Genomic DNA, 12073 nt, shown 5'->3' with positions numbered 1-12073 from the left:
AGAAAAAAACAACCCCATTAAAAAGTGGAAAAGGACATTATCAGACACTTTTCAAAAGAAGACATACATGTGGCCAACCAGCATATGGAAGAAAGCTCAACATGACTGATCATTAAAGAAATGAAAATCAAAACAGTAATGAGATACCATCCCACACCAGTTAGAATGGCTACTATTAAAAAGTCAAAAAACAATAGATGCTGGAGAGGTTGCAGAGAAAAAGGAACTTACACGGCTGGTGGGAGTGTAAATTAGTTCAATCATTGTGGAAGACAGTGTGGCAATTCCACGAAGACCTAAAAACAGAAATACCATTTAACTCAGCAATCCTGTTACTGGGTATATACCCAAAGGAATATAAATTATAAAGGAATATAAATTAAATTTATAAATTATAAATATAAATTATAAAGACACATACATATGTTCATTGTAGCACTATTCACAATAGCAAACCATGGAATCAACCTAAATGCTTACCAGTGGTAGACTGGATAAAAAAAATGTGGTACATATACATCATAGAATACTATAAAGACATAAAAAGAATGATATGGATAGAGCTGCAGGCCATTATCCTTAGCAAACTAATGCAGGAAGAGAAAACAAATTACCTCAGTTCTCACTTATATGGAAGCTAAATGATGAGAACAAGGGACACATAGAGGGGAACAATAAATATTGGGGCCTATCAGAGGGTGGAGATTGGGAGGAGAGAGACAATTGGGAAAAATAAACAATGGGTACCAGGCTTAATACCTGAGTGATGAAATAATCTGTATGACAGATCCCCATGGCAAAAGCTTACCTAGATAATAAACTTGCACATATGCCCCTGAATTTAAAAATTAAATTTAAAAAATGGTGATATTCTAATTTTGTCATTTTTAGGCATTTACAACCTGCAATTCTTTTATAAAGAACTTTACCTATTCAACTATTTGGCTTCCATGAAAAACAATTTGTATAGGAAGACTTGATTTTTCTCTTTATGTTTTAGTTGTCAGTATAATAATTTGACATTCTGACGTTCCTTAAAGGCAATTAGTTTTTCAGTATTTTTAAGTATCATTATGAACTCATGGATTTTATTCTATTTTATATGTTTCGTGCGAGCCCAGTTCTGAAGATTCATGTGTCCATCTGGAGACCTCCAAGAAGAATGTAATTGGGTTCCTCTGGTTCTTGCCTGCTTCACTGTGGATGGGAAGAGGTGACAAACCTCAGTCTCTTTTTGGGACCGTCCAAGGGTAGGCAACCACCTTCACCTTCATGCAGATTGAGGAGACACTGGACTTTTTACCCATTTTCTTTAATCTTCAATATTAATGTTGTATTTACACTGATGAGAACAAGAGTTAATGCCCTACTCTCTGCTGGGCTGTTTGTATTGAGTTGCAATGTGACCAGCGAAAGCTGCATTTAATAAATGAAATTACAGACTGTTTCTTCCCCATTCCCCTCCCTGCCAAAAAAAAAACTTATTTGTATATGTTTCAGTCAATTGCTATTATTATTATTAATCTTGATCATCAAGTTTTTCTTTCTTTTTTTTCCCCCACTGGACTCTTCAATCCGCAATGAAAACTTAAACCTAGCATCCTTTAACAGTTTCTTTGCTGTCTGGGTCCTAGTTTACTTTGCACATTTCCTGCCTCAGACCTGAAATGAGGCATTTTTAAAGGATCCCTGGTTCCTATTAGAGACTACAGTTTGGGTTCTAGGATAGTATGTTGTTTCTACACTGATCATTACGTTTAGGCCTTTTCCATGCTAGAGCTACAAAATGTATGTTTTAAAAGGAAAAACACATCATGAGTTTATACTAATATTTCCAATTTGAATTTTGTATCACATGCTTTTTAGTCAGCTTCTATTTTATAATTGTATTTCTTATGCTGAAAAATCTGATTTCAAGTGACAATAACCTAATTTATAATTTCAAAAGAGACAGATACAAAAGAAAACCTACTCCATGATTCCATTTACACAAAGTTCAAAAAACAGGCAACAGAAACTTGTAGTAGGCAGAGATTAATGCTTAGAAGGAGACATTATTAAAAAAAGCCAACAGTGATTGCCATAGTCAGGATAATAGCTACATTTAGAGGAAGATAGGAGACTGTGATGAGAAGCAGCACTTGAGTTTTGAGTATTTTCGCAATGTGTTGCTTGTTTACCCAGGTGGTAATTACATGGGTGTCCATATTATAATATTTCTGTTTTTTTGATATGGGGTTGCCTAGGCTGGTCTTTAATTCCTAATGTCAAACGATCCCCCTGCCTCAGCCTCCTGAGTAGCTAGGATTACAGGTCCATGCCACCATGTCTGGCTTATAATAGTGCTTAAATGCCTCATTTATGTTTTATGACTTTTTCTCTCTGTGCTGTTGAGGGAGGAGGGGGGAATCAACTCTGGAGGTGGGGCCTGGGCCACTGGACCAAACTGAAGACTAGCTATAACAGGCATGGGCCAGAAGTACCTGTCCTTAACACACCCCAATCAGTGTATCAGTGTGCCATGTCAGTTTACCATTGCCATGACAACGCCTGGAAGTTACTGTCCATTTGCAAGACAATGACCCAACTCAGAAGTTACCACCCTTTTTCTAGAAATTTCTGCATGATCTGCCCCTTACTTTGCATGTAATTAAAAGTGGATATAAATATGACTGCAGAACTGCCCTGAGCTGCTGCTGCCAGCACACTGCCTGTTGGGTAACCCTGCTCTGCAGGAGCAAACATGGAGCTGTACCATCACTGCCTCAATACAGCTGCTTTCTTCTACTCATCCACTTGCCCTTGAATTCTTTCCTGAGCAAAGCCAAGAACCCTCCCTGGCTAAGCTCCAATTTGGGACTTGCCTGCCCCACATCACTGTATTTCTCAATTAAAAAAAATAAAGTAACAAAACCAAACCAAAAAACAAACAGATGGAGAAAATAATGCCTCCTGATTTCTTCCAAGAAATTGTAGCTGAGGTAGTCTTTCTCCTCGGCTGACATGAGTCTCCAGGCCCAAAACAGGTGCAGAATTGAATTGAAAGATGGTAACAGTAATTGGTGAAGAGAAAGCATTTCTGCAGCTTGAGAGACATAATTTGTTCATCATTTATTCATTCATTCAATAAACCTTCATTGAGGTCCCCCTGTGTGAGAGGCACTGGTCTAGGGACAGGGAGTATAGAGACGAGTAAGTTAGGATGTTGCCTGTGGGAAGAGAGTGGTGGGACTTTAGATGATAATACTCACCTAAATCAACCCATACAATATGGAGTGAGGATGCTATGACACATGTTTTTACCAAATAAAGTGGGGGAAATGCGTAATGATTCAGTGAAACATAATAAACACTCTAACTTTGTTTTGTTTTTTTAAATCAGAAAAGGATATTATACAAGAAATGAAGAGTTCAGAAAAATATTTGCTGAGTTTTAGAGGGAAAGCTGTCAACCTTTAAAACCTGTTTTCTACTTTGAACCCTTAAAAAATGAAAACAGGATCTCAAGTTCTAGAAAATGAAGAAACATTGTTTGCAGGTATAGTTCAGTATACTGTGGAAGGTTCTCTGTGGAAATCTGTTGTATTCAGCTTACAAGTGCCCTGAGTAACTAATATATATTTACTTAACATAGCTTGCTGCTTCCCGACTTCCAGTGTACCCACCCTGCCCATGTATGAACATTTCATCTGTGAAAACCTTACCTTCACAGGCTGTGATCATCCCTTAAGATCCCACCACCTGACCCTACCTGAGAGTTCAGCTGGTGACTCAGGGACTAGCCCCTTCCTATCACAATAAGCAATGCAGGCCCCACCCAATCCAGCCCCATCAAAACTCATACATGCTGTCTAGCTGACCATGTAGGGGCTGAGGAGTTGGAGAACCCCATTCCAGTTCTGCTGACACCTGACCATTTCTCCCAGGGCCGCCTGAGATTGGACCCACCTAACCAGCCATTATCACCATGACCAAGACACCCCTGCACAGGCCCAACTGTGGAGGTCCCCTAACACCTTTTACACAAAGATGTAGTACTATCACATTGGAGAATGGTGAGCCACAGTGCAATCTGTATTAATTAGGCTGAGTGTTGAAGTTCTGCCCCAAAACCACTGCCACAAAGAGTCACAAATTAAGCAACCCCCAAGGCTCTCAACTACATTGTGGTTCAGAAAAAGGCTACAGTGTACATCTGATCTAGAAGTCATGAGCTCTGGAACAAAGATGTGATAGGGCAACCATTCAAATTCCTATATATCTAGGATGAGGCGGTGCCCTCTGTATATTTGGTAGATGGTAAAAAGGCTGGGACCAGACAGGTTCATCAGTGAACAAAGTTTTGGTTGGTAAGTTTTTTTTATTGCTGATTCAATTTCAGAACTCAATTTTGGTCTGTTAGGGGTTTCAGTTTCTTCCTGGTTAATCTTGGGAGGTTACAAGTGTCAAGAAGTTTATCCATTTCCTCTAGATTTTCTAGTTTGTGTGCCCAGAGAAGAATTGACACCAGTTCTCTTGAAACTGTTCCAAAACGTTGAGGAAAAGGAACTTCTCCCTAACTTATTCTATAAAGTCAATTATCACCCTGATACTAAAATCTGGCAAAGATACAACAAAAAAGAAAACTATAGGCCAATATTTTTGATGAACATAGATGCAAAAAGTCATCAATAAAATACTAGCAAACTGAATTCAGCAACACATACAAAAGTTAATTCAGTATGTTCAAGTAGTCTTTATTCCTGGGATACAAAGTTGGTTCAACATACCCCAGTCAATAAATGTGATTCACCACATAAACAGAACTAAAACCAAAAACCGTGTGATTATCTCAACAGATACAGAAAAAGTTTTTAATAAAATCCAACATCCCTTCATAATAAACACCCTCAGCAAACTCAGCATATAAGAAATATACCTGAAAATAATAAAAGCCATTCAGGACAAACCCACAGGCAACATCATTCTGAACAGCAAAAGCTAGCATCATTCCCCTTAAGACGTGGAACAAAACAAGGATGCTCACTTTCACCACTCCTATTCAACATTGGTCTAGAAGTTCTAGCCAGTGCAATTGGGCAATAGAAAGAAAGAAAAGACATCCACAATTAGGAAAGAAGAAGTAAAATTATCTCTTTTCACTGATGATATGATTCTATACCTAGAAAACCCTAAAGACTTCACCAAAAGCCTCCTAAAACTGATAAATGACTTGTCAAGTTTCAGGATACAAAATCAATGTACAAAATCAATAGCATTTCTATACAGCAATAATGTTCAAGCTGAGTGCCATATCAAGAACGCAATCTCATTTACCATAGCCACTAAAAAATAAAATAAAATACCTAAGAATACATTGAACCAAGGAGGCGAAAGATCTCTGCAAGGGAAATTACAAAACACTGCTGAAAGAAATCACAGATGACACAGGGAAATAGGAAAACATCCCATGCTTGTGAATTGGAAGAATCGTTGTTGTTAAAATGGCCATATTGTCCAAAACAATGCTATTCCTATCAAACTGCTAATAACATTTTTCAAAGAATTAGAAAAAATTTTTAAAATTCATATGAAACTAAAAAAGAGCCTAATAGTGAAAGCAATCCTAAGCAAAAGGAAGAAAGTTTGAGGTATCACATTACTGGACTTCAAACTATGCTATAAATCTACAGTAACAAAATAGCATGGTACTGGTACAAAAACAGACACATAGATGAAGGCAACAGAATAGAGAACCCAGAAATAAAACCACACACCTACAATCATTTGATATTTGACAAAACTGACAAAACTAAGCAATGGGGGAAAGGACTCCTGGTTCAATAAATGATGCTGGGATAACTGGCTTAGTCATATGCCAAAGAATGAAAGTAGACCCCTATCTTTCACCATATATAAAAATTAACTCAAGATTAATCAAAGTTTTAATGTAAGACCTCAAACTATAAAAATCCTAGAAGAAATCAAAGTTTTAATGTAAGACCTCAAACTATAAAAATCTTAGAAGAAAACATAGGAAATGCCATTTTGGACATCTTCATTGGCAAAGAATTTATGGCTAAGACCTTAAAAGCGGTCATACCAAAAACAAAAATTGACAAGTAAGATCTAATTAAACTAAATAACTTCCACACAGCAAAATAAACTGCCACAGAGTAAAAAGACACCCTACAGAATAGGAAAAAAATGTTCACAAACTGTGCATCCCAACAAAAGTCTAATATGTAGAATCTATAAGGGACTTAAATCAACATATAAAAACAAACCCATTCAAAAGTGGGCAAATAACATGAGTAGACACCTCTCAAAAGAAGACATACAAGCAGCCAACAAACATGAAAGAATGCTCTATATCACAAATCATCAGAGAAATGCAAATTAAAACTGTAGTGAAACACCATCTCACACCTATCAGAATGTCTATTATTAAAAAGTCAAAAAAGAGTAGATGCTGGTGAGTCTATGAAGAAAATAGAATGCTTATACTCTGCTGGTGGAATGTAAATTAGTTCAGCCACTGTGGAGAACAGTTTGGAACTATCTCAAAATGTAATACAGAACTAATCATTCAATCCAGCGATCCCATTACTGGGTTTGCACTCAAAGGAAAATAAATAATTCTACCAAATATACACATAAATACCTTTGTTCACTACAGGACTATTCACAATAGCAAAGACATGAGATCAACCTCAGTGCCCATCCACAGTGGGTTGGACAAAGAAAATGTAGTGCGTATACATCTTGGAATACCACACAGCCCTAAAACAGAATGAAATAATGTTCTTTGGGGCAACATGAATGTAGCTGGAAGCCATTCTCCTAAGTGAACTACGGTTGGAACAGAAAACGAAATACTGCATATCCTCATCTATAAGTGGGAACTAAACTTTGTGTACACATGGACACAAAGATGTGACTAATAGACACTGAGGACTACAAAAGTGAGGAGGAAGGGAGGAAAGCAAGGGCTGAAAAACTACCTACTAAGTACTATGCTCACCACCTGGGTGATGGGATCAGTCATACCTTAAACCTCAGCATCATGCAACATGTAATAAACCTGCACATGTACCCCCTGAATGTAAAATAAAAGTCAAAATTAAACAAAAAAATTGTAAATAGAGTGTCTCTGTCTTAGTTGCAATGGGAGGACCAGTTTATATCTCTGATGATAAAGAAAATGGGAAGACACAAAGCAAGTTATGAAGCGGAAAAAAGAATCCCATTTTTACTTTAAATGCAAAAAGAACAGCAAAGTCATAACTGCCAATATTTTGCTTTGTCTTTTTCTAACCATAAAGATAAAGCTAAGTCTACTTTAATCTTCACCACACCCCCCTCAGTCATCCCTCATTCCCTTCTCCTTTCCCCAGAGTAATCACTGAGTTCGTTTATATTCTTCCAATCCATTTTTTGTGTATAGGTAATATGTAGTAATATTTCAAATTTTAAAAAATAATATTTGCACATATTTTCTATCTTGCATTTTCCCTTCAACATCAGATTTTGGATCCACATTAATATATGTGGATTCAGTTTTGTTTCAACTGCTTCATGGTGTTTCCTAATGACTCTTCCACGATTTGTTAAGTAGTTTACAATTTTTGTGCTGTCATTAAAACAACAATATAATGAACTTCTGTTGTTTTCAATGCTGTTTGAAACTTACATTTTAGGGAAGCTAAGATAATACATATATTTTAAAAAGTATCTTTTCACTCCTTGGTTTTTTTCTTATAAGACTTTTGCTTAACAATGACATGGTCATTTACCTAAAAACTGAAAATAGTTTTTTAAATGATCAAACAAAAGAGATAGTTTAGATAAACAGACTTTTTGCAAATTCTCCTTTCCTTTTGACTCTATGAAGTCAGGAAGACAGAAAGGAATTATCAGTGTTACTAATTAATTACAGACCCTTAGCTTTCAAATTACATCACTGTGTATTTGCTTTAATAGTACCTACTGGGCTGCATATCAAAAAGCAGCTACGTGAAACCCTTTCCCTCATTTGGACTTTGTTCATTTATACTATTTTCTTATGCTCAATCCCAGTTTATTACTCCCTGAAGATTTCCCTGGCAGTACAGAAATCAATGCTGGAGCACAGTATCTAAAGTGTGACTATTATCCGTAGTGACTGTCTGGTATTGTCCTTAACAAGAATATTTAGTTAATCATTCGATGGCTTGCTTTATACAGAGACATGAGTTTATACAGAGATACAATTCCAATAGGGATGAAAATGAGTCATTGTAGTCAATTAGCTTTTCATGATGATGAGTCACGGGAACCAAAACATTTTGCAAAGTGCTTGGCAGGTGACCAAATGCTCTAGCTTGAGCTACCAAGATGTGACATTTTAGAAAATGGGAAGAAAATGATCATATCTTAGTATCTTCTCATGAAAGATGTTTGTCAGTTGCCTAGAGGAACATTTTCATTCTTGCACATACTGCTCCCTAGACTTGGAACACCTACTCGAATGCCACCACTTCTAATTGGCAAATTCCTATTATTCAGGACCCATCTCAGACCTGAAGCAATTCCTGAGGCACGATTACTCACTCCCATCTCTGAGCCCATAGCTGCTGGTTTCTCCTGTTATTAAACCATCTATCAAGTGATATTGCAATTTACCTGTTCCTATGTTTATCTTTTCTCCCCTTCTCTGGAATAAAAACCCTATCTTGGCTGTCCTTATATACTTACTAAATGACACATAACAGGGCTCAATTCATTTTTGTTTCTTTGTTAAATGCATGTGTTTCTATTTATGTGGGCATGATGAGATACTAACAATTATAAAAATGGTAATCGTTAACATTTACTGAGTGGTCTTCCGTACTAGGCACTGTCTGAAGTGGCTTCAGTGTATCAACTCATTTAACTCTCCCAACATCATCCAGGAGGTAAGTTCTACAATCCTCTTCAGAGGTAAGAAAACTGAAACACAGAGAGTTTAAGCAACTTGTCCTAAGTCACACAGCTACTTGGTGGTGGAGTTAGGAATTGTACTCAAGCAGTCTGACATCCAAAGCTACATATTTATGCAATGTGCTATGAGGCATCTATTTTTTTCCTTAAGAAAAGAATCTAAAGACAATTTTAATGGGACATAATAAATTTATTTTACATAGAAAAATAAAAATTGCCATCACCAAAAGACAGTGTCTCAAGATTAACCTGAAATGAGGTTTTTGAATGAGGTAGAGCTGTACCTTTTTGCCTGAAGGGAAGTCTATGATGCATAGTTAAGAAAACAGAATTGTAGAATAATTTTGTAGTGATTTTTTGTGAATGAGAAGAAAATAGTAGAAGGCATATACAGCTTACACTCCTTCCTTTTACATCTTTCTCCTTGATTACAAAACATATAGGTGCGAATCAGGATGTAAATGTCAGTTACAGTGTGGAAGGGCACTGAAGTGGGAGGTGTTATAATTTTTTTTTGGCATTAATTCACTGTCACTCTGAGTATTGGAACATGTCACTCTGAATATTGGAAGAGGAATTTAATAAAGAAAAACTTATTGAAGACTAATAAAATGAAATTCTAGGGAGAAATTTCAGAGAAAGTGACTCTCCAATTCACACCTGGAGCAAGTAGGCAGTCAGCTTCATTCAAAGCAGTTTCCATGACACTCTCATATGAGAAGCAGTAGCTTCATTCTTAACAGGAAGCACTGTAGGAAATGAGGAAGCTGGAGGACTAGGCCTAGTGGTGCATTCCATACTCACTTATGTGCCTCCCCAGGCTTGCTTTGCCCCACTTGTCCCTCAGGCCCTGACAACTTGCTCGCTGCCCCCACCTGCCATCTCAGCAAGTCCTGGGTGAGGACCTCCTCAGTCATCCACATCTGATCGAGCATCTCACAAAGGCTTTGGCTCCTGCTGCCATGTCTGAATTCAGAGGAAGGGCTTGCTGCAAGAAAGGGAATCTGGCTTCCCCAGCAGCGGCCCCAAGGGACTGGAACACAATCTGGAAGCACCAGGGAGGTTACACTCTGTGCTGCAGGCTTAGCAGCAAATAGAAAAGACCCAGAGCGTCAACCTATCTCTCATCCTCCCTTGAACATGTCTTCTGAGGCCCACCGCTTCCACATGGCCTTTGCAGAGATGTCCATTGACCAGGCAGCTGACTAGGTCTTCTCATGATGCTATAGCTGCTCTGTAATGCACTTCCTTGTCTTTGCTTTCTATCCTTTGCTGCTCCCTTCCCATTTTGCTCTAAATCTTGCTATCCTGGGAGCAGGAGCTAGTAGCCCCAGAGGGAGAACTCTGGAAGCCAATGCCTAAATCCCTCCAGGCTTCACCTGGTTTGTCTTTTTTTTCCTTGCAAGGCTGGCTGTGTATCTTCTGCTTTGATAAACCATAGCTGGGATCACTTTGCCTCTGAGCCCTGTGAGCCCTTCTAGTGAGTCCTAAATGTGTGGGTGGTAGTTGTAAGGCATCCCAAACACCATCTATTAAATTTTTAATGCCTAGAAGTTTAATTTGAGTGTTTTAAAATATCATCCAGCTGGGCATGATGGCTCAGGCCTGTAATTCCAGCATTTTGGGAGGCTGAGGTAGGCAGATCACTTGAGATCAGGAGTTTGAGACCAGCCTGGCCAACATGCTAAAACCCCATCTGCACTAAAAATAAAAAATAAAAAAATTAGCTGGGCATGGTGGCATGTGCCTGTAATTACAGCTACTCAGGAGGCTGAGGCAGGAGGATTGCTTGAGCCCGGGAGGTGGAGGTTGCAGTGAGGCAAGATCATGCTGCTACACTCTAACCTGGGTGACAGAGCAAGACTCTGCCTCAAAACAAACAAATAAAATAAAATACTATTCATGTCTCTTTTTAACAGGCTCAAATTTTTCTCCACTTTCTTGAGCATATGGAATATATTTGTTAGAATTGTTTTAATGTCCATGTCTACCAATTCGATACTGTGTGTCATCTCTGGGACTGTTTCTCTTGAATGATTTATTTTACTTCTCATAAGATGTTGTATTTTCCTGCCTTTTGGCATATCTAGTAAGTTTTGATTGGATGCCAGACATGATGAATTTTACTTTGTTACATATTGGAGGAATAATCCTTTAAATATTCTCAGGCCTTTTTTTTTGGTTGGCAATTAAGTTACTTGGAACTAGTCTGACACTCTTGAAAGTCTTGCTTTTAAGCCTTTTAGGCACAAACAGAGCAGACGGTGGTTCCAGTACTGAGGCAGTCCTCTTCTGTGTTCTCCATCGGATGCACTGTATATTATGAGGTTTTCCCACTTTGGCTGGTGGGAACACAAACTGCTCCCAGCCCTTTGTGAGTCCCAGGAATTGTCCTGCCTATTTCTTTCAGGTGGTTCTTTCCTCAGTCTCAGGTATCAAGACTCAAGGGAAACTCAGGAAATCTCCAGAAATTTCTCTCTGTGCAGCTTCCTCCTCTCCTCCTGCAACTTCTAGAATGCCATGCTATTCTTTGAAACATTAAAGGTCTGGATTTCTTGTTATTAGGGTACTTCTAGAGGCACTGACCTCCCCAGATTCTCAACTCTACCTCCTCAAATCAGGGAGAATGCTGGGCTTTGCTTGTGTTCTCCTTCCCTGTCCTGAGGCCTGGAAATCAGACAGTGAGTAAGGCACTCCCAGTGCTCACCTTGTGTTTGTCTTCTCCAAGGGATCACTGTTCTCTACTACCTATTGTCCAATGTCTGTAACTCATTGTTTTATGAACATGTTAATGAACATGCATTTTGTTCACTTCTTTTTTGTTATTTAAGCTGGGAGGGTAAACCCAGTCATGGTCAGAAGTGAATGTCTATACTTCCACGCTATTCTTTGAAACATTAAAGGTCTGGATTTCTTGTTATTAGGGTCGATGCTTGGCACATAGGAGGTAGTTAAACATTATCTGTTGAATAACAAAATAAACAAATAACTGGTATCCTTAACTTTCCTGTAAACTTAAAAATATGGTATTATTTTCCTTTATTCACCAGACTAGACACTATTAAAGCTTCGAAAAACCGTATTGAGATTTATGTAGGCTTGGTTAAAAATTCCTGCCTGGCCATAGCAGCTG

The 12073-nt window shown here is 38.2% G+C and overlaps 1 protein-coding gene across 1 annotated transcript in view; it reads right to left on the bottom strand.

Moving 5' to 3' along the window:
* Positions 1-273: 273 nt before the first annotated feature.
* The window catches only part of LMNTD1 (lamin tail domain containing 1), a 95629-nt gene continuing 83829 nt past the window's right edge, over positions 274-12073 (bottom strand). The window contains exon 9 of the mRNA XM_054238260.2: positions 274-296. The gene's annotated coding sequence lies outside the window, so the exon portion shown is untranslated. The remainder of the gene's footprint in view (positions 297-12073) is intronic.

This window comes from Callithrix jacchus, chromosome 9 (assembly GCF_049354715.1).
Source record: "Callithrix jacchus isolate 240 chromosome 9, calJac240_pri, whole genome shotgun sequence".
Classification (NCBI taxonomy): Eukaryota; Metazoa; Chordata; class Mammalia; order Primates; family Cebidae; genus Callithrix; species Callithrix jacchus.
The sequence above is the reverse complement of the archived record's forward strand: the minus strand, read 5'-3'. Positions and strand labels throughout refer to the sequence as shown.